We start from the raw sequence: 23,755 nt of genomic DNA on the forward strand, positions 1-23,755 counted from the left end.
AGTTAGTTAGTTACCTGCACACAGACCCATGGTGTCAGCTTCCTCCCACCCTGGGAATACAATGCCTGAGAAAACAACTTCGAGAGGGAAGGTTTATTTTGGCTCACAATTTCAGACAGTTTAGTCCATGCTGAACATCAGAGTGCTGGAGAATGTGGGGGAGGAGCTTCCTTACCTCCAGGCAGAGAGAGAGGGAGCCGAGAGAATAACAACAGAAGGGGCCTTCCCCACAACCCATCTCCTGCAACCAAACAAGTTACACACACACACACACACACACACACACACACACACACACACACACACACACACACACACACACCACCACCACCATAGTTTATTCAAGTTTCGGATCAAGGTCAGAACCTTCCTGAAGTAATCATTTCTGTATGAACATGCCCTCACTGACACATCTTCCAGAGTCTCACAATTCTTTCAAATTGACTAGGAAAAGTAAACATGGCACCCTATTTCACAGGAAGTCACTTCTGAGGGCAGGTATAGGGAGGGTAAGACTTCAAAATAAGAGTTCTTGTGGTGAGTGAGGAGTAAACACAGTACAGCCTCTACCATTCCCTCGTCAGCTGGAAGGCAGACTGCAGGATGTCGGGAATCTGGGCCACTGTAGTGACTTTAGTATCTGCAAACTTTATGTTAATTAATAAGCGCTGTTAGCATGTCAGGATGGAGCCTTGGCTCTAAATTACAATAACACTCGAGTTCATCCCTCCAGTGAGCATGCTGGAGAGAGCTGGGCAGCTTGTGCACTACACAACCTCGGGGCATGCTCTTTGTGTCATATCTGTATTGATAAAGACATTTTTCTATAGCAGGGTTTCCCAGTTTCTGCAAAGGCACAGAGTGGCCATGGGTGACACTGTTGGTTTTTTGCAGCTCTCTTACCCTGCGAGGAAAAGTCACGAAAGACGACAGAATCCACTAGCAAGAGTTTTATTAAGATGAGGAGAAAAGGACAGATGTGATCAGGCCTGCTGAAAGGACACGTGTGTAAAGGGATTGGAGAAACATGGGGGCCGGTTTTTAAAGGCCAAGCTGCACCTGCGCACACAGGCCGACGTGGCTATTCCGCGCATGTGCATAGATCACGTGGTTGTGCAACGTGCTTTGTGCAACCACGCAGCCATGGGGGCATGGGTCACGCAGGACGTATGACCCAGAAATGACTAGGTGGAAATGACTAAGTGTCCTGCTGGGCATGTGTGACCCTGGGGGGCGTGGTGGGAATTCCTATCAGACACTGCTTCTTAGCCTCCATTATTTTTCTTAAGGGTGGAAGTGGACCTTGGCACATAGTGGGGACTCAAGTCAAGCTGAGTGAAAGTGGAAATAAGCCTTTCTCTTGGACCTTACACTGGAGTGTGAAGGCCTTGAGGGCAGGGTGCCCTCTGGCCCAGTCACTCATGTGACTGAGGTATTCAGTTTAATGAAATAAACAATTCACTCATGGCTTAAGCTCTTTGTCCTTCCCTTCTAAGCAAGTCTTCTTCACAAGTCACAGGGACTTGGAAGCAGGACAGCCCATTATTTATTGAACAGCCGGGATCTTTTAATGGCTTCATTACCTTTCTCCGGTGAGCTTGCTTCTTAGTCCTGTGGAATAGACTGTTCGAGAAAGAGGTAATTTTCTATTACCTCCAGCTGCTTCATTTTCGTGAGGTGTCACTCTCTTCCTGCTGGGAGCGCTGTTACAGTCGCAAGGGCTTAGCAGAGGCCTGCCAGTGGGTGCTCAAAGTCGCGTGACCCCCTCTTTCTCCTCCCTAAGATGAGTGGGCTCATTCACTCCATAGCAGCCACCAGCAGTCTTACTTCTTTGGGGGGGGATTCCAGCCACAGAGGTGGAGGAAGAGAAAGTTGAAGGGAAAAGGAAGAGACCTCCTCTAGATCAGGTGCGGGGCCAGAGCAAGCAGCCCTCAGCCAGGATCACTGGGGGTGGGCACCTGCTTCATCCCAACAGGTGCAAGGATGTGTCAGGCCACCCGCAGGAGCAGGGTGGAGGTGGCTGTGGGGAAATGTCCTGCAGGGCTTCCTGGGTTGCAGGGCTGTAGGAAGCCCTGGGCTCCATGGAGGGCTGAATGGCTCTTTTCTCTCTGAAAACAAATGCTGGCCTTGTTTGCAGGTTTGTTTGTGCCTTTGCTTTCCCCAGGCACTTTCTGGCTCTCCTCCCCCAGGCTCAACCTCAGGCAGGCCACTCTGAGAGCCCAAGCTTCCAGAATTTCAGGAGCTTGTTCCTCAACTCAAGCCAAGAGAAGAGAGGGCTTTCCCTTTCCAAGTGCAAGACTGGCCTCAGCTTCCACAGCTCCGGAGCTTCTAGGAAGCAGACCCATGCTCCCCACATTCAACAGTGAATACTCCATTTCAGTGGCGTATTCGATAATGACAGAGTGATTAAATTAAAAAAAAAAAGGGCTTTGTGGGTGATGACTGCCTACTCTACGCAAATGCAGATGGTTCTGAGTGCAGTTAAGCCGGGCAGGCCAGGTCCATCAATTGCACTGACATTCAGGTACTTTCACCTTACAGAAGGCATGTCTGAAGGTGATCTCATCATAAATCGGAGAGCTTAGAAAACTGAAACCTACCTGCAGAGTAAAGGCAACACTCAGGGAGCCAGCTTTAAGGCCAGGCGCCATGCTGGGCTTCACATGTTCCTCCAGCCAATTCTACAAAGTGGACATAATTCACTGATTCTATCATCACCATCTCCAGACCCTCCCAGGCCCAGCTTTGCTGGCTGGAAAGAAAATCTTGAGGCATAGAGCTCAGTGCTTTCCCAGCTCTGTGGCCCAATTCGAACCCAGACCTTTCTGAGCTATCTACACTCCTGCCTCCAGGATCAAGGCTCAGCAGGCTTGTCTCTCAGTCAACTCCCATTTGGGACTTCTTTCCCTGTTTTGGAAAAAAAAAAAAAAAAAGCATCAGTACTTCCTGTCAACTGGGTCTGCCTCCCCAGAAGAGAAGATTTCCTTCTTAAGGCACCTGTGGACCACTGCCCTGCGTGTCTTCTCATCAGCTGAAGATTATCTCAGGCAGGCACTGCTGGCATCTTAATTTCAGAGATGGGGCCACTGAACCTCGGAGCAGTTAGGAAACTTGCCTAGGGCACCACACAGCTGAGAACTGGGGCTGGCCCAGAACCTGCTCTTCTTGTAAAAAAAAAAAAACAAAAAAAAAACACCACACTACAGTTCACACTGACCTGAAACACAGCCTGGAGGGAAGGAGAGTACTGGAGGGCAAAGACTGAGGTAGGGTGTGTGTGTGTGTGTGTGTGTGTGTGTGTGTGTGTGTGTGTGTGTGTGTGTGTGTGTTGGTAGTCATTGCACACATGTGCTCTCTGAAGACTCCTTGCCCATGTATGTAACAAGGGCAAGGCCTAGAGACTGGGAAGGACCTCACCCAAGTGCTGAGCCAGAAGACAAGGAAGGCATTGCACAGGTGTGGAATTTGAAGGTGGAGCAGCGCACTGTTCACATGCAGAGCCTCCGGGGTGGAGACGCCAGTGGACAGGTGCACAGCTTGAAGGTGGGGCTGCCCATTGCACAGGTGGACGGCTGAAGCGGAGACATTCCACAGCCGCAGAGCTCTGGGGGTGGGGGATAAAGGTGCTCAAGGGCGGAGTATTAAGACCAAAAATCTCTTACACAAGTCGGGAGCTGGGAGGGGAGGTATGCCTTTGCACAAGGTGAGAGTCTGGTGGTGGGTGAGGCCACGGCAGCTCCGGTGCACAGTCTGAAGGGGAGACATTCCACAGCTGCAGAGCCTTCAAGGGGGCACTGTGCAAACACAGAGCCTAAAGGCAGGGGGCCGAACGCTAGGGAGGATTTTGCTCAGGTGCACAGCCTGAAGAGAGCATTGCACGTGCTCAGAGCTTAAAGTGGAGGCAGCGACTGCAGATGCTGGAGGTTGGGAAACCATTATACCCTTGAAGAACAAGGAGGTAGGAGACTGCTGATACACAGGCGCACAGCCTAGAAGCCAGAGACGGCCAGGCTTCACGTGTGGAGACCCTGGGGTCTTGAGGGTAGCCGTGAGCGTACAGGGGTTGCTCTCCCGCAGGTGGTGGCGGTGGAAAGCTAGCTGGTGGCAAGGCATCACGGGAAGAGCTGAGGCACTTGGATGGCTTGCAGGCATTTAGGACATTTGAGAAGATCCTAGAGTCAATTTCTCAAACAGCCTTCCTTTGGGAGATCCTCTACCACAGCCACATAGCTGGCATCTCTGCATGACTCAGAGGTCACACATCCTTCTGAAGGCATGTGTGGGCAGTCTGATATGAGCCAGCACCAGTGAACACTGACTCTCCCCACCCCCCACAATCTCTACAGAGCCCTTTTCTCATGTTTCCCATGGGGGCCCACATCACTGCCTCCCATCAGCTTCCTCCCAGTGGTACCTCTCCACCCCTTCTCTGTCCTCCTCACAAAGCAGTGGACTTGTAGTTTAAAAACGGCAGGCACCGGCCTTGGTGGGTGGGAAAGTCACTCACACCAAAGGAGACTGAAAGGGGACAGACAGGAAAAGAAAGAGGAAGAGAAAAAGGGGGCTCAGCGCATGCGCAAACGAGGCTATGTAGGACGGCCTCGTCAGGACCCTGAGCCGACCATGGTACTGCCTGCTTACTGGCAAGATTCCCAAGGGGCAATGTAATGTCTAAATGCTAACAGGAGTCGTGGGCTCTTACTTCATTAGGGTGTTTGAAACAAAACAGTACTAGATAAGGCAGAGCTAACTACTCTAGTTCCTAGCCATATTCTGGAGCTCCCCAGACTAAGCAATGGGAATGCATGCGGCCCAGCTGGGAAAGGGTCTTCAGCCGGGGGTAGAATTATTCAAAGGGTATTCTGCTAATGTGAGGGAGGAATGGTAGGATGTATAGAGCATGTGTGACATTCAAACTCCAACAGACCCCCAACCTGGAATCCTGAGCTAAAAAGCGCCTTTTCTCCCTGAAGTTGCTTTTGTCAGAGTATTTTACCACCACGACAGAAAGGGAAACCTCGACAGGCTTGCTTGTTTTGCCCCATGTGGATGGCCATCGGTAGAAGCTGCTAGGCCTTTGAGGTCTCATAGTCCTATTTTATAAGACAGTGTCTCGCCGGGTGGTGGTGGCGCATGCCTTTAATCCCAGCACTTGGGAGGCAGAGCCAGGTGGATCTCTGTGAGTTCGAGGCCAGCCTGGCCTACAGAGTGAGTTCCAGGAAAGGCGCAAAGCTACACAGAGAAACCCTGTCTTGAAAAACCAAAAAAAAAAAAAAAAAAAAAAAAAAAAAAAAAGAAGACAGTGTGTTGGTTAAACGACACGCTGCTCGTGGCTGGCCACCGCCCACAGCGGCCATGCTGGGGGAGAAGAGTGCTGACTGGAAGTATCAGAGGCCATGCTTACCTTTTTAGAGCTTTATTGGGAGGGGGGGAGCGAGGGAGAGGGAGAGAGAGGACAGACAGAAGGCAGGAAGGAGCAGAAAGGAAAGAGAGAGGGGGATGCACAGAGGGCCCACCCACTTTTCAGGCTGGGACGTCGCAGGCTGATGATGTAATTAAGGACAGAATCCTTACACAGTGTCTCAGTCCATTTTCTCTGTGCTATAACAACATGCTGGAAGTAGGTAATTTATATAGTGAAGATGTGTTTTTCTTATGGTTCTAGAGCCTGGGAAGTCTGAGGACATGGTACTGACATATGGATGGCACATGACCTTTCTGATACAACATAGCATAACAGAGAGTACCACATATAAGACATGAACTGAGCCAACTCAGGTCTCTCTACTGTTTCATAGAAAGCCTCTAATGCCATCACAATCTCATCTAGTTCCAATGGCCTCGCAAAAGCCCCACCTCTAGATGTCATCGTCATGTGAATTTAAGTCTTCAACATATAACATTTGGGGGGCACATTCAAACCATAAAAGGGTCCTGGGACACCAGGGTCACTTCATCATCTTTCCTTTTAATTGTGAACATCTGGATGCTAGCGATCACAAATCTGTCCTTGCTCTGTCCCCAGGTCTGAGCCCTGGCTGCTATCTTTTTGGCGCGTTCCTTGATGCTGTGGAGTCATTGTCAAATACTCTCAAAGGATTGTCTGTGTTGCCCTCATGAGTACTATTATCTCTATTGTGCAGATGAGGAAAAGTCAGCTTGCTTCAGTCTTTGGGTGGGTAAGTGGTTAGGCATCGTGGCCCTGCTGCAACAGGACCACATGTCTTCAACACCTACTGATAGTCAATGCGCTGAATGCTCAACTGAGCTTGTTGATGGAATCAAATGAGGTGATCTAATATAGAGGATTTAATGTAAGACTAGGGTATTCAGTAGGAGCTCAATAAATAACAGATAGTTCTTCAAAGGACCTCCCAGCAGGTCTTCTGACAAAGTTGCTTGAGATAAAGCCACAAACAACCCAGACGTCCCAGGATGCCTAGTGATTACATCAAGTTCAAGGGCCCTGAGTTCTCTCAGGACCCGATCTGGTCCAAGCATCTTGCCATTGAGGAGGTACTAGGGAGGCTGTTGACCTCACCAGTTGATGTTTTGTCTGTGCCTAATATACTGTGATAGGCAGCATCAGGAGGTAAAGACTGGATCTTGACATTTCCCATTGGCTTCAAGGGAGTGGTTGTACAAGTAATGCTTGGCCATTATAGTTGGCTGGTTGGCTTCTTTAGTCATGGAATAAATGTGAGTGTTGGAATTCACATGGAAACAACCCTAGGGCTCACCCTGACCCTCAAGCTCTAGCCTGGGAGGCAACTGTATTTTCTGGGAGGATCTGTCCTCTGGAGGGAATGTGGCCACAAAAAGGTCAACCTTCTCTGTGGAACTTCAGGAATGAGAATAGACAGAGCAGTGTTGGTGTGTGTCCATTATTACATTTTCCCTAAGCACTTTACATGAATCAACTCACAGATGAAATGAGTACCATCCTTGTTTCCATTTGTAGATGAGGAAGCCATGGCTCAGAAAGGTCAAATAATTAACCAAAGGTCACACAGCTCTGTTAGGTGGGAAGCTGGGGCTTGATTCCTCCCTACCCCCTGGTTTCTTTCTTAAGCTTCTAGTGGAGAGAAATAGGCCCATAGCTGGATTCATGGGTACAGACTGATTTATAGGATGGGACTGGATCTCTACTTAGGGGAGGTTCCTGCTCTATGAGAAATGCCTACATCTCAAGTTCAGTGCATTTCTGCTAAGACAGAAGAACTAAGCATGGATCTCACATTGGCTCAAGACAATGGAACACAGTATGTCTGTCCTGTCTGAATTAGAGTAGTTCCAGGAAAACACCTCCAGCCTGCAGCTTCCCCCATACAGCTGGTAGCAGGCTGTCAACTGCCATAGTACTATTCTATAGGTTCCCACCAATGCTCCCTCACTAATTCACACCGAGGAAAACCTGAGAGGACCCTGCTGCTTGTATAAGGCTCAGCTTTGTTCTTCTTCCCATTATGATTTCAGACTCGGGTTTTTTTTTTTTTTTAAAGAGGGAAAAAACACAAATAAAAAAATTCACTCTATATTTTTCACTTCCTCTCCATTTGTCTGAATATGTGGGTTTGAAAAATATTAACAGAAAGAAATGAAAGGAGGGAGGAAGGAGGGGAGAGGGAAAGAAGAGGGAAGTCTGACTCTGCTGGTGAGCTGCCCCATAGGATATATCATGATCAGATGTTTAGCTGATCACAAAGTTCTAGAAGGGACAAGCTTTGTCTCCCTACTCTTTCTAGTGGACTCTAAGGGCTGTTGTTTAAGCCCATCCCAGAGGCAATCCAAACAGAGAATAGCACACATCTGGATTCCAGGACTACCATGCCCCTTGAGAAACCCAAGGCAACCACACAGTGTGGTTATCTTCCTAAAGGGGAAGTAACTGATGCTGTGCCCTGAGGGACTGATTACTGTGAGGCTGTACCAAAGGCAACATGGGACATCATATTGCACCGATAAAAACAAGCTTGGTTCAGGATGTGCATTAAAAACTTGGTTCTTGGCTGGGCGGTGGTGATGCATGCCTTTAATCCCAGCACTCGGGAGGCAGAGGCAGGAAGATCTCTGTGAGTTCCAGGACAGCCAGGACTGTTATACAGGGAAACCTTGTTTGGGAAAACCAAACCAAACCAACCAAACAAACAAAAAAACCAAACCAAAACAACAACAACAAAAAACCCTTGGTTCTTCTTCTTCTTTTTTTTTTCTCCCATTTTTAGAAGTCTTCCTTAAGTGGACTTTTAAAACTGTAAAGCAATATCTTCTTTATGCAGCTAGTAGTTGGTGCAAAGGTAAAATGTCCCCATAGGCTCATGTGGTAGAACTTGGTCCCCAATTGGTGGTGCTGTTTGAGAAGGTCAGGAAACTTCTAAGGGGTAGAGTCTTGCTGAAGGAAGAAGGTCATTGGGAGTGGACTCTGAGTTTGTAGAGCTGGCTCTCATTTTCTGGTCTTTCTCTCTGCTCAGGCCTAGGGCTGAAATGTGATCACTCTGGTTCCTGACATTCAGGCCTGCTGTGGATATCGCTCTGTATAAATAAAATGCCTATTGGCCAGTAGCCAGGCAGGAAGTATAGGCGGGACAAGCAGAGAAGAGAATTCTGGGAACTGGAAGGCTGAATGAGGAGATGCTGCCAGCCACCGCCGTGAGTACCAACATGGAAGATACTGGTAAGCCACGAGCCATGTGGCAAGGTATATATTTATAGAAATGGGTTAATTTAAGATGTAAGAACTAGATAGCTAGAAGCCTGAGCCATTAGGCCAAACAGTTTAAATAATACAAGAGTCTGTGTGTTTATTTTGTAAGTGGGCTGTGGGACTGCCGGGGATTGGCGGGAGCTGGAGAGAAACTCTCCAGCTACACGAGCCAGCCTCACACTCTACTGCTATACCTTCCCTGCCATGATGGACTGTATCCCCCTCAAAATGAACCCTTCCTCCTCTAAATTGCCTTTTTTGGAATATTCTATCACAGCAACAGAAAAGTAACTAATACACCAATCAACCAGAAATCTATTTGTGTTTGAAGTTAGTCCTCCAGGGCTGAGGATCACTGCTTGTCTGCTTAATACCACTATCTGCCAATAAATTTTATGTTATTGGGATTGTCCAATTCTGTATCATGCAGTATGATGTGAACCAATATAATTATTATGACCAACCTGAATTACAATTAGATATTATGGTAAGACTTTGGAAACAGCTCCCTAAAGGATGCATACTAGCATCTTCCATGCTCCACCTAGCCAAGAATTTCTGTAGAGTACTAACCACCATCTTATACCACTAGGTATTCTTAAGGCTTGGATTAGTTGATTTCCTCATTGCTGTGTCAAAATTCCTGAAAAAGGCAGCTTAAGGAAATCAAGATGTATTTCGGCTCACAGTTTGAGGATATTGCCTATCAAGGCTGGGAAGGCATCTTGGAAGGAGTATGAGGCAGCTGGTCATATTACTTCTGCTGGTGATCAGCTTACTGTGTGTGTGTGTGTGTGTGTGTGTGTGTGTGTACACATGTGTATAGTCCAGACCACAGCTCATGGAATGATGGTGCCCAATGAGGATGGGTTTTTACATCTCACTTAACCAATTAGAGACCTCTCATAGACATGCCCAGAGGTATGTATCCCAGGTGATTCCAGATCTTGTCAAGTTGACAACTGGTATTAACCTTCAAAAATATTTGCCAAGGATGGTGGACTAGAGTGACAAATGCAGCCCGAGTTGACAATCAACAGAGATTCAGCCACATTAATTCTGTCTATCCTGAGACAACCAACTATGTTTGCTAAGCTAGAGGTTTCTGGGGTTTTTGTTGAATGAATCTGGATCTGATTATAACTGATGGATTTTCCCTTTGACCCTCTATTTGACCTTCTGGCATTAATGATTGTCTCTTTCCATATGCTGCCAGCAAAGACCTATGTGGGTACATGCAAACAAAATGATGTCATGCCATGTAATTACTTAGTAACACACTATTAAGATAACTCTCCCCCCGCCCTGGGTCTGCTATACACACATCTTTTTATCAATAGACTATTAAGTGTAATGTGGAATAGCTGCACCATGATAAACAAACTGGGGGAATTTCCAGTTTCAACTAACTTAGGCAAGACATCTGGTACAAATGGCCTGGCCACTTTCATAGACTTCTATGGGGGATGGTTAATTCCTGACCCCTTCCAGCGCCTGCCTTTCATAGACAAGGCAAGAGAGACGATGTACCGAAGACAGCAGAGAAAGGCCCCGGCAGCAACGCCCCAGATCCTGAGTAGAATCCAAGCCCCACATCCAGGTGTCCTGTGTTGGCAGCATATGCGTTGAAAGAATATTCAAAATAATCATTATAGGAAAAGTGTTCCTATATCTGTTTGGATATGTTTGGGGGCCAGGGAGACTACCCTACCACCTTGTGTCTAATCTTTAGAGTAGGGAGTACTAGAATGCACCTGAATCTAATTGTATGAAACTTCCACTTGCTGACTCAGTTTGGATTTCCAGGTCCTCCAGCACTTTCCACCTCCTCCAATGTCAGGTGGGTTCCACCAATGAGGAACCTGGTGGAAATGGCACTAGGGACTGTCTCTTTGTGGCATATCACTTGTGATGTTTCCTAAGGTGAAGTGTGTGTCACAATCAGACCTTGATCACATCATGGCCCCCAGGGTACAGAGGAAGAAGACCTGGTCTCTGACCTTAGTGTGTGGTCCCTTATCTATACTTGGTGGTGGGGGACATTCCCAGAGTGAATTTCATCCTCTGACTCTCAGTCTTGGAGTAACATGAGACCCCATAATAATGCTTTCCTTCCCTCCCCCTTCTCTGGAAAAGTCGACAGAAGGAACACAGTCCTAGCTGTTTTCCTTTCCAACATTCCCATGCAGCCTGCTTGATTTGGCCATTGCAGGGATGGAACACTCATAAAACACTCTTGTCATTGTGATTAAAGAAGCATTTTAAAAGGAAGGGTAGTTTGTTTGGGGTCACAGCTTGAAGACATGAAGTCTATCATGGCCAGGAAGGTACAGTGGTGAACCACCACGGCAACAGAACACATGGTCACTTGCTCACGCTGAGTGCTACAGGAAGCAGAGATGGGACATGGGACAAGAAGTGAGGCTGGACTATAAACTTAAAGGCTTCCCAACCCTGTGGCCCTCACCTCCAAAGGGCTCCACAACTTCTCAGAACAGTGCCATCAGATGGAGATCAGATGTTCAATTATCCAAGCTTGTGAGGGACAGTGCACATTCAAACTCACTAGTTATCCAAGAGCAAACTAACAAGTGACATCTACAGAAATAACAGCTCAAGAAACAGAAGGGGCAGGCAGCCCTCAAACTGGACTCTACCTCAGTCCCCAGATACCAGGAGACCTCCACACACCACTGCTCTTTGTAGCTCCATAGACTTATAGACAGAGAAAAGGAAGAATGTTAATGGTATAAATGACGTTTTCAAGAGAGAATTAAAAATAAATAACAAGGTAAATGACTCTCCACACAGTGCTGGGCCCAGTGGAGGTGGTCAGCAGCTGTTGGCTTTTCCCTTCCTGCCTCTTCACCTGTGCTGTGGATGCCAGAGCAACTTTCTGCCTGTCCTCACTGGGTAAATGAGGCCCGAATAGGCTCCCTTGTTCCTTCCATCATATGACATGGAGCAGAGAGATATGCAGTTCTGCTGGCCCGGTGTATTTGGACCTCTGAGCTTCCAGCATAGTGAGTGTTACATTTTTATTGTTCATAAATGACCCAGATTCAGGTATTTTATTAATAGCGGATTATTAGACTAAGACAGTTTCCAGGGATGCATAGGTTGCCACAAGGTCATCAAGCCAAGTGAACTACCTGTCTGGTTCCCAGCTTCTATCTGGCTGACTCTACTTGGGTAAGACAAGAGGCATTTGAATAAATGTCATGGACATGGGGGAAAGAGTCCTGAAGTCCTGTCTGGCTTTTACCTCTAGCCACCAGGGTGACCTGGGCAAGTTGGTAAACTTCATTGAGCTTCAACAGTCTGCCTTGTAAACCAAGGATACCGACACATACTCACCTTCCTGAAGATTTCAACAAATCACTTCCTGAGACTGTCTAGGGGTGAGACAGAGAATGTTCTGGAAGGTCACCAAGGCTAAAGGAACACAGGGGCTTGAGATTTCATCTATGCTTCACTTGGGGAGGGGACAGTCTGCCTTCATTCCATCCTGCACAGAGCAGGCTGACCTTTGCTTTCCGTGGCCTTGATCTCTTTACTGACAGGCAGCCTAGGGCCATGGCCTGCCCCAGAACATTCCATGGTCAATGATTGTCAACCTGACCCCATGCAAGGAAGTGCAGCAGATATCTGTCCCAGTGAGGTGAGTGGGGGTGAGCTAGGCCCGACACAGATGGCTTGCAGATGTCTGTAACCACAGAGCTTACAGCAATGGAGTATTATCCCGCCCTAGAGCAAGATGCTGGTGTGAACACATTGGAAAGCATAATTATTTGCATATTCATAATGACTAATCTTAGTTGAAGGCTTATTCTGTGCCAGGGGCTCTGTGTACTTACATTGTTTATTTCACTTGCTGTCTCTGCAGACTTTGGGATTCAGTGACACTTCTGCATAATTTGGTGCTAATTAGCAGCAGCTAAGTGTGCCTGAGAATTGAGAGCACGCTGGGCGCAAAGCAAGACTTACATAGTACCCGTCATGCCGGGGATACACATGGCTTGCACACCCCTCTCACTAACTCTTTGCCTATCTTAGCCACAGGTTAGTTAGCATTAGTGTATCAGTTTGAGTGCTGTAACGGAGTCCCCAAGTAACAATAGCTTAAGTAGTGCAGAAATTTATATAATGCAAGAATCTAATGACTATTCCAATATATATTTGACTAAGTGAGCCAGAGCTCATAGAGTGACTCTACAATAATCAGAGCCTAGACTTCCACATCTTGTTCTATCATCCTCATCGTTTGCATCCTATGGTCCAAGATGCCTGCCTGCTTCCTACCTATCCCATCTTCATACTAGGTAATGACAAGAGGGGAAGGGAGACTCCATTTAGTACCTCTTCTCATAGCCTATTAAACAAAGTTGAGGGAGTTGCGATCCTGATGGTGGCTGGGGCCATCATCACCAGGAGACTCGGATGAGGCTTGCTGAATGGCTTGTCTTTGGGATTGTCAGCAGAAGCCCCCTTTCCTTGCCTTCGGAAACACTGTATGGTGCTGCATGAGAGCTGCGGCGGCTGGCTTTCCCTGATGCATTAGTTACCATCCCTCCCCCCCCACTGCTGTGATCAGATGCCTGGCAAAAGCAACCTAAGGACGGGTTTGTTTTGGCCCACAGCTTGAGGGGACAAGCCCATTGTGGTGGACTAGTCAGAGTGGCCAGAGTGTGAAGCAGCTGGTCGCGATGTACTGACAGTCAGGAAACCAAGAGAGATGAAGGCTGGGGCTCAGTTCACTTCCTCCTTTCTTATGCAGTCCAGAGCCCCATCCCAGAAAATGATGCCAGCCCCAGTTAAGATGGTCCTTTCCACCTCAGTTAACCCGGTCTAGAAACTCACCCACAGACATAGGCAGAGGTTTGTCTCCGAAGTGATTCTAGACACTGTCAAGTTTACAATCAGTTAACCATCATATCTGGAATGTGTAATTCATAGAAAGAGTGGGGAGGAAGTCACGTTGCTTCTTGCCACTGGCCTCCAACACCATGGCTTGGACCACAATTTTTCTGCCAATGTCTCTAAGAGCTACTTATACCCATTTTTGCGGGGAGCAGGGGAGGGGCAGAAGTATGAGGATCCATCTTTCAATAGAAGGAGCATCAACGAATTTGGGGTCATACATTAAAACCACCATTGCAAGTTAGTTATTCTTGCTATGGAGATATAGCCTCTTCACATATATAAGAGCATGGGGCCCGGAGGGGTTTAGAAGAGGTCACAGATGTGGGAAGAACCAGGCTCAAAACGAGCAGGAGAGAAGAGGTAGTGGGTGCTGCCCTCTGCCTGCCCCTGGATAGGGGTGACCTTGCTCTCCTGTGAGTGCAGTCGTCTGTGCATTCACAGAGTGCATGTGTAGTAGCGCTGTGAGGTCTCCTGAGCCTGACTTGTTTATGAAGATGTTCGTAGCTATAATGTAGTAATTAATTCAAATCCAAGTGAGTGGGTAGTTGTGTGTTGAGGGATGGCGAGTGTTCTGCCTTCTCCACTGGCACAGCACTTGTTCCCATATGGGACCACATAAATACAACTCATCACTCACTCCACATGCCAGCAATGATGACTGGCACATGCTGGAGTATGCCGCAGAATTTAAATGAATTTTATTACCGCACATTGGCAGCATTTTATGGTTTTATAACATATAATGCTGTGGTTTGAATATGCACCCCCCCCAAATTCCTATGTTGGACCCTTTTTACTCAAGGTAGTGGTGCTGCAGTGGGGAGCTCTGAAATGGGGCTCTCTCTTGAGGGCTCTGTCCATGTGAATGGATCCATGTTGTTGGCACTGGTGAGTTTGTTATGAAAGTGGTTTGGGCTCCTTGCCTCTTCCTTACCCTTCTGCCTCCCACCGTGGGCTGACTCACCAATAAGGTCCTAGCCAAGGCCGACTCCTTGACCTGGGACTTCCCAGTCTCCAGAATGATGAGAGATGATGGATTTACTTTTATAAATGTAGCCTCTCCTTCCACCATGGTGCAGCAGCACAAGGGAACTGATATGGTTCAAGTGGAAGGTGAGGTGCTGTGTTTACTAATGGATTCTTTAAAGACATATGCCACCATAGCAAGCCAGGGAAACTCTGATTCCTCTATTTGTGTGCACTCCTGCACACTCATCCCTGCTGTGACGATTGGGTGTCCAAATGACGCAAGCACTTGGCAGAAATCCATTCTCTATCAGTGTGTCCAGCCTTTCGACATCATGGCATGACATCATCTGCATAGCTCATGCTCAAGAACAATGTGATTGAGTTTCCAAAGGGAAAAAGGAGATCACAAACAAATCTCGTAATATTTTTAAGTAAGTTTGTATTGAGCCTTACTCAAAGCTATTCTGGAACGCAAGTGGCCCACAGGCTAAAGGTTGAATTTGCCTGACTGAGGCTAGTGAGTGTTGACCAAGGGAAAAACCGCTGTTACTGTTGGAGATGATGACAGGGATGTCTGGTCTTCATTTCTCAAGGGCTCAAGGAGACAGAGCCCAGGAGACTGAAGGCAGCGAGGGGAATGGAAAAATGAGAGGCAGATAGAATGTAGAAATACATCAAACAAGGAATAAAAATAACAGAGATCCAGGCTGGGCAGACGGCTCCGTGAATAAAGTGCTTTCTCTATAAGCATCAGGACCAGAAGTGAATGTGCTAAGTGTGTGTGTGCTCACTCACGCACGTGCATGTGGGCATTGGAGGTTGGTTCCCTTTCTAATGGCTCCACTGGCTTAGTCACATACTCTTTTTGGTGCACAACTGCCAAGACCAACCAGTCTCCCTGCCCTACATCTTTACCCCTCATCCAGGCAGACATCCCAGCATCCCTACATGTCTAGACCTTGCTTCAGGAACCAACTGGACCTCTCCTCTCTTTCACTGGCCTTTCTCACTGCAAATCCATTCTCTGGAGGGACCCTAAATGCAGCAAGGAGCACCCCACCACCCTACTGTAAGCCTCTGTGTGTGTGTGTGTGTGTGTGTGTGTGTGTGTGTGTGTGTGTGTGTGTGTGTGTGGTGTGTGTAAACCAGAGAACAACCTCAACTGTTGTTTCTTAGGCTCTACTCACCTTGGTTTTAAAAGACAGGATCTCCCACTGGCCTGGAGTTTATCAAGTAGGCTAGGCTGGCTTCCTGCCCATTGAGCCCTCAGGATCCACCTGTCTCCACCTCCTCAGGGCTGGGACTCCAAGCATAGGACACTACACCTATGTTTCGTTTGCTTGTTTATTATTATGGGTCCTGAGGATAAAAGTCAGATCTTCATAGACCAAGGAAAGCCTTTACCGACTGAGCCATCTCCTCAGCCCCTCTCCAACTCTTCTGTGCCTTTTTATGACACATGGTTGGAAAACAACAACAAAAACAGACAAGTTGGAAAAAAAAAAAAAAAAAAAAAAAAAAAAACAGACAAGTTGGGCCAAGTAAGTCGTTTTGATTCAAAATCATAATCTTCCAGATAGCAGCTACTCTGTCCCGTGTCCCATGTCTACACCCCCTCCACCCTTCTTGCCCTAGAATTAATCCTTCCTCATCCAGGGAGCTTCCCTCCTCCCTGCCCATTCCTTCTTCTCCCCTTCCAGGTCCTCTGTCACACTTTGAACCTTTGCTTCATATCTTATTGACATGTTCCCACAGCAGTCACTTGTGTATCTATGGATTTCCCTCTACTGTAGATCTAGGAGTTTGCCTTATTGACTTAAGTATTAGGTGTATGTATTAAGTGTAAGTGTTGACATTATGTATGGGAGGCGGTGGGGTGGGGAGAGAATTCAGGAAATTCAGTCCTCAGTAGGAAGACCTAGCTACAAGAGAAGCTTGGCATTGCATTGGGTTAGTAGTTCTTTCATAGCACATAGTAGGTATATAGTAGGCACACAGTAGTATGACACCAGAGCCCTTCCCCTTTAAAGTGTATCTCTTGTGTCACCCCATGGAGGCTGTTGAGATCAGAAGTGTCCCTCACTAGTGTGAGATGACAACTTGTGGGGGAAGGGATTCATTGTGCGTGGAGAGGTGTGCACAGTCCTAGAGGCTGGGTCCAGTAAGTGATGGGAAGAGACAGGGAGAGGCAATAGAGGATGCAGCCACTGCATCTCACAGGGCCCTAGAGACACAGCAGAAACTGGCTTAGACCACAGTATCTGAAAGCCAAAGCATGTTTCAACTTCTTTAGTTTATTATATTTTTTATATTTAATTGTGTGTGTGTGTGTATGTGTGTGTGTTCATTTGAGTCCAAGTACCTGTACAGTCCAGAGGTGTCAGATCTCCCAGGAGTTACAGATGGATGTGATCCATCCGACACAGGCACTTGGGAACTGAATTTGAGTTCTCTATAAAAATCACTGAGCAGCCTCTCCAGCCCCCAGATGGTATTAGGTATGAATGTTCCACTCACTGCTTGCCTTCCACAGAAGCAAGTGATGATGGTCATTTGTCTAATTGCAAGTCTTGACCGTATATACAGATGTAGGCCCTGAAATAGTCCCTAGAGGCTACTACTGTGAGTCAGCAGTCCTCACTGTCCTGTTATGAAAGGCCAGCTCTATAGTGGCCATCTGCATGGACTGCTCAGGCAGTGCATGGTATCTGACCCATCTTGGTAGCCTACACAGCCTATCCCAACTGCAAGCTTTGTCTTGCTGTGATACCAAGCCTATAACTTACACACAGCAATTTTGGGCCCAGGATGATGAAAGGATGCCATGGTTTCCACACCCCCACTTCTATGTCCCAGAATTATGACCCCAAATCCCCTCCATTCCTACAGGAGCCCCCTTCCCATGCTGCAGAGTCTTTGGGGTCTTCTATAGTGAATTTAGAAATGGAAGTGGGGAGTGTGGATGTTAACAGATACCAAGAGCTGGAAGAACACCTCAGGGCCTTCCCTGTCCCTGCTTCGTCCTTGGTGTTCTGCATCTATTCTGTGGCTTCTGCCCATGCCTTCCTCTGCTCTAACCCCAAATTTCATCCTCCTACACCGAGTCCCAGCTCTATGGTAAACCTTCATTCCTCTGTCCCCCAGTGATATCTCTGTCTTCAAACTCATTATGGCTTTATGCCAGCAGATATGGGAAAAGACACGTGGAGGGTACAGAGCACCCCAAGGATCAACATGTGTTATCTTGCTAATCCTCAGACGTCAGCTTTCTTATAGGTAAACTGAGGCTAGGAGAGGTGGAGTGACTGGCCCAGGGCCAGGACGACTGAGTATGGATTCACCTCTGGCCCTGGTCTGCATGGTGAATAGGACTGTCTCCTTTGCCACTAGAGCAGGAGCTGCTGAGATTCTCCATCAGCATCCCTAGTGACCTGAAATGTAGACTATTTCTTTCTGAGTCCTAGGCCCTGGGACTCAAGAGATAAATAACTACAATAATCATTACTGCCAGGGAGAAGCTGCTGAGCAAAATGGTTCAGAGTTCACACCCTGAGTCATACTGACCCAGTTCCTGCCCCTGTCATGTGACATCACTGCTCCATGCTTCAGCAGGTAGCACAGCTCTCCTGATCCTAGTTCCAAGTCCCAAAATGGAACAACCAATGTCCCTAGTTCCTCCCCACCAGGGAGTGTGAAGAGATCAAAAGAGTTATAAACAAGAGGGAGATCCATGGTATCTAGGTGCTGGAGGCTAAGGGTCCAATCTAAATTCCAGCCCCTATCCAGCAGTAATAAGCTATTGTCACTCAATGGAGGAAAATGAGATGTCAATCAAACCTGAAGTGTTAAATGTCATCCAGAGTCTAACAATATGAGAATGCTCAGGGTTCTTTTCTTAATCACTTATCAACACTGAGAAAGCATTCACACTAATCAATAACAGATAATCAACAGATGCTGTTGCCAGCAGCAGAGGTATCAGAATTCTCTAGCAGAGATTTTAGAACAGCAATGATATAAATAAATAAATAAATAAATAAATAAATAAATAAATAAATAAATAAATAAATAAATAAATAAATAAATAAATAAATAAAATGCTTTACCTCGGAGATGGCTCAGTGGATAAAGCATTTGCTGTTGCAAGGGTAGGGGTCTGGGTTCAGATTCTCCGAATTCATGTAAAGCTAACTTTGGTAACATGCCTGTAATCCCATCATTCCCACAAAGATCCTGTCCCAAACAAGGTGAAAGGCAAGGACCCACACCACACCCAAGACTTCCTCTGTTCTCTGTGTCACAGCATTTGTGCATTGAGCATGCACACGGATATACACACATACACACAAAGACAAAGTTTTTAACCAGCAATTACAAAAACAATGGAAACAAACAAAACAACAGAGGGCCTTTCAAAGCAGAGATTTCACGATGAGACAGAATATACAGGAAAGGAGCAAGTGGGAATTCAGAACTGAAAAATACCACAACTGAAATGAAGGGGCACATGGGTGGACTCAAGATTAGATTAAGGATGTGGTGTGTGTGTGTGTGTGTGTGTGTGTGTGTGTGTGTGTGTGTGTGTTTGTGTGCATATGTGGAGTGTGTGTGGTATGTGTGTTGTGTGTGCATGTGTGTACATTTACAATGTGTGTGTAGGTGTCTGTGTATGTATGTAGTGTATGTCTTGTGGAGGCCATTTTGGGAGAAACTCTCACTGAATCTAGAGCTCCGAATTAAACTAAATTGATCAGTCAGCAAGTCCCAGAGTCGTCCTGTCTCCACCTCCCCTGTGCTAGGGTAACAGGTGTGTACTGCCATGCCTTATTTTATCAGTGAATGCTGAGGATCAAACTTTGGTCTTTTTGATTGCACAGCAAATTACTGACTTAATCATCTTCCCAGGCCAGGGACATAATTTTAACCTCAGGGTTAATCTCCCCTGTATAATTTTGAAGTATCCCGAAGGGTCTGGGAACCTGAGAACCAAGTGACCATCTCTTCATCCTGAGGATCCAGACCCAGACCAGGCTCCAGGGCTTATTGGAGTATTACTGGAATCTGGGTGGCTGTGAGGTCATAATTCACAGATAAAGTACATGCAGTGGAAAGCTCCTCGTCCTGTGTCAACTTGGGGGGCACAGTGCTAATACCTGGGTTGGGGACATGGTTTCTAATTCAGTCTGGCTGATCATGGGGTCATTAGAAGGCCTTATCTAACAGGGGCCTCCTCTAGGGGATGCCAACCTACAAAGAATAGTTTGGAAGATAGCACCTGCAGGGATGGCTGAACCATCACAGAACCACAAATTCGAACCCCATTTTTAATCCAGGAAAACTGAGGCACCGAGGGGAAGAGACTTAGCTCAGGGCCACTTTGAGTGAATGTTGAGAGTCAGAATGAATCTAGGTCTTTGGGTTAAGCCTTCTCACCCTGAAGTAAATGTGTTACAGATTGGGCTGAGATTCCCAGTTTCTGGGACCCATCTTGACCTAGATAAAGAAAAATGGCAAGAAGCTGTCACTAGCTTATGTTGGCCACTTGCTCACACTGAGTGCTACAGGAAGCAGAGATGGGACATGGGACGAGAAGTGAGGCTGGACTATTAACTTAAAGGCTTCCCAACCCTGTGGCCCTCATCTCCAAAGGGTTCCACAACTTCCCAGAACAGTGCCATCAGCTGGGGACCAGAGATTCGGTTACACAAGCTTGTGAGAGACCGTTCACAGTCAAACTGACTAGTTATCCAAGAGCAAACTTACAAGTGACGTCTACAGAAATAACAGCTCAAGAAAAAGAAACGAAATAGTTTCTGAGACCCATATTTTCATTAAGGTTCATAGCATGTGTTGTTTCTGTGGAACCGTTCCAAACCCCAGTGGCCTGCACCCAGAGACATTGGACATGGTCCATAAGTCCATGGGTCAGTGGGCGGTTGTGGACATGGAGTCAGGCTTGACTGATCTTGGGTGAGCTTTCTCTTACATCAGTGGGAGGTAAGGAAGAGTCTTACTCGCTGGGAGCTGGCTGTGCCCTACTCTGTTACTCCCTAAAACAGTGGGTTTTCAGGATGTGATTTGCCCTAGGAGACGCTTAGAAGCAGCTTTTGACTCCAGTTTGAAAAAGGAGGAAGACTGAAGCCCCTGGGGCCGTGACACAAGTGTTACCACCTGCCCAGCACTACCCATGCAGCACAGACTGGCAAACGCCCCTCTCCTGAGAGTAGAAAGGGGCCACTCTATATATGCACCAGAGTGAATTGAGAGTATACTATAAGGACATGTGGGCATATTAAAATCATAACTGGGGAACCAGGGCTGAGAACTTACTAGTCACACCAGACCACAGAAAGAGTGGAACTGCTCTGCCTGAGCTCCATAAAATGGTAGCTACTTAAGTGCCCTCTGTGAGAGCACAGATACCTAGTGTGCTTCAAGGGCTGACAGACGAAGACCTGTCTGAGCCTGGAGCTTTAGCTTGGGTCCTGCTGTTGACTCAGCCTACCTGATTGCCTGCTTTCCACCCCTTAACTAACTCATCTGGGCCTCAGTACAGCTCTCTCTCTCGGGACTCGCTTTAGGCTCCTCATTTAGTCATTATAGATTCTGGTAAAAATGTTTATCAGCACTTTTGAGGCTTTTTCAATTCTACTATAGATTTTTAAGCTTGAATTTATTTTGTAAATCACAAGTATGCATGCAACTACGTATATATGTATATACGAGAGGTTTATTGTGTGATATGTGCTGTATGATATGAGAGTTGATATTAGTAATTAATATCGGAATCAAAGGATCTGCATCTACCTTGGCCAGATCACCAAAGTAGGTGGGGTTGTTTAGCAAATGGCTGCCATTGACAATTTAGCACCGTGTGAATGTACTGTTATTCAATCAATTCTGACACTGTGGAAAGATATAATGGTGGTGGTTTGAATGAAAAATGTCCCCTCTAGGCTCACATATTTGAACACGGGTCCACAGTTGGTGGTGCTGTGTGGGGAGCTTGTGAACTTCTAGGGGATATAACCTTGCTTCAGGAAGCATGTCACTGTGGGCAGAATTTGGGAGTTTATAGCCCCACCTCTCTTCTAGTTCACTTTCTCTGCTCTCTGTTTGTACCTTTTTTTTTTTTTTTTTTTTTTTTTGAGACAGGGTTTCTCTGTGTATCCCTGGCTGTCCTAGAACTCTTCCTGTAGCCCAGGCTGGCCTCGAACTCACAGACATCCACTTGCTTCTGCCTCCTGAGTGTTGGACTTAGAGGCATGTGCCATCACTGCCCAGTGCCTTTTTTTCTTCTTTTCTGCTTCTTCTTTGTGATTGAAGATGTGCTCTCCCGGCTTCCTTATTATTAGATTGCCTGCTGCCATGCCTCCCACTTTCAATTATGGTCTCTCTCTCTCTCTCTCTCTCTCTCTCTCTCTCTCTCTCTCTGCAACCATAAACCCAAATATACTCTTCATTTCTTAAGTTTCTTTTGATCGTGGTGTTTTATCACAGCCATGAAAAGTAACTAATACTGGAAACCATTGGGCTTTGTGAATTTATTGTTATTCAATAAATTCTGACCTTGTGGAAAGACACAACTATGTTCGTTTTTGTTTCTTCACAGCCTCACTCTGCATATTCTTTTGACCTCACCGGTAACAGGACCTGTCAAGACTCCAGGCATGGGAAGTACATTCCACCTCTTGATGGTCAACTACAAACTTCACTGCCAAGGGGCCTGGATGCAGGGTGACTGACAGCTGTAGTCAGTTTTGCCCTTCATCCTGGAGCTGCTTCTGTTTCCTTCTGGTTCTCCAAGGCTGTGAGAAATGCTTTAGTCAATAAGATGACACCTGCCACTTTTGGGTGAGACCCTGGGTGTGATTCCCCACATTTTCCTTCTGCTGTCTATGGAGGACAAGGCCACCAAGGGGGTCTCTACCAGCCTGAGACCCGGAGTGACTATGACATTCAAATTCTGTACCTGCCACATACACATGTATCTCTCACATACACACATGCTGTATGTGTATTATTGGAAACCATTAATGAAAAGCGATTTTTTTCTGGCCAAAAAAAGGGAATCTGTCTTTGGTGAATGCATAAGATTTCAAGCTATGTAAACATAAGTACTTGTACAGCTAGGCCTGTCAATCATCTGGCTAAGAGACCATGCCTGGGGAAGGCAGATTTAACTAACACCATGCTAATGACATGCAAAGAATAATTATGCTTTTAATGAGATGATAGACGTTTCTTTCCCACAAGCCCTGCTTTGGTGGAGCTGCTGTGGAGCTGCCATGAGGCCCTGCTGGGTCTGCTTACCTATCTGAGTCCTAACTCGGAAAGACGTGACCTTTGCTTTTTTTTTCTTCCATTTTATTTCATTTCCTGGCCAGAACCTAAATATACTTTCTCCAGAATTTTTTTTTCACTGTTTATCTGAGGCTACCTCCCTTTTGCCATGAGGCTGCTTGCCAAACCTCAGTGCCTAACTTAAAAAGACACGGCTTTCTAGCTTCCTCTTCCCTGGCTCTGGGTGGCTTCTGGGGCATACAGTTTGCCTGCCCTGTTGTTTTTTATTTAAACTCTAGTAAAATTGTGCCCAAGCCTTTTCTGAGTCCGCTCTTAAAGACTGAGAATATTGAAAGGAGACCCCAGTTTCCTAGTAAAATGTAATACCCCCAAATTTCTGGTAACAACATGACAAAGAATTCCTTATTGTTTTGAGTCCCGGGGATCTGAGGGTGCTTGTCACCGCTGCATATCTTATTGTATCCTGACTGATACAAACCCTGACCCTATGCCCCACACCACTCACTCACTGGCTGTGAAGATTAAAAAGGAAAAGGAAAATCCTCATCTCTTCCAGCTCACATCCTCATGATGGCAAAATGCAATAGAAAGTCCGAGAGCAAACTAACATGTATTCAAATTGTGACTGATATGGTGAAGGAAAACAGTAGGACTTGGGTGACCGTGCAACTTTGTCACTGGTTCAAGGCCAAGTTTCTGAAGGAAACATTTAAGCCAAGACGGGAAGGTAGAAGGAAGTTCTCAACCGTGTGGGAGCAAGAACAGTGTTCTGGGGAGGGATTGGCACGAGAAGAGGTCTAAAATGGGCAAGGCCTGGCTCACTAGAGGAAGGGGGGGCAGCGTGGCAGGAAGAAA

General features: G+C 46.7%; 1 long non-coding RNA gene across 1 annotated transcript; it reads left to right on the forward strand.

The window, feature by feature from the left end:
- The first annotated feature begins 6,028 nt into the window (after positions 1–6,028).
- Positions 6,029–23,273, forward strand: LOC143269681 (uncharacterized). The gene is made up of 2 exons (XR_013046259.1): positions 6,029–6,175; positions 22,209–23,273. It is a non-coding gene; the product is annotated as an uncharacterized LOC143269681 (long non-coding RNA).
- The last annotated feature ends 482 nt before the right edge of the window (positions 23,274–23,755 follow it).

This window comes from Peromyscus maniculatus, chromosome 20 (genome assembly GCF_049852395.1).
Source record: "Peromyscus maniculatus bairdii isolate BWxNUB_F1_BW_parent chromosome 20, HU_Pman_BW_mat_3.1, whole genome shotgun sequence".
Classification (NCBI taxonomy): domain Eukaryota; kingdom Metazoa; phylum Chordata; class Mammalia; order Rodentia; family Cricetidae; genus Peromyscus; species Peromyscus maniculatus.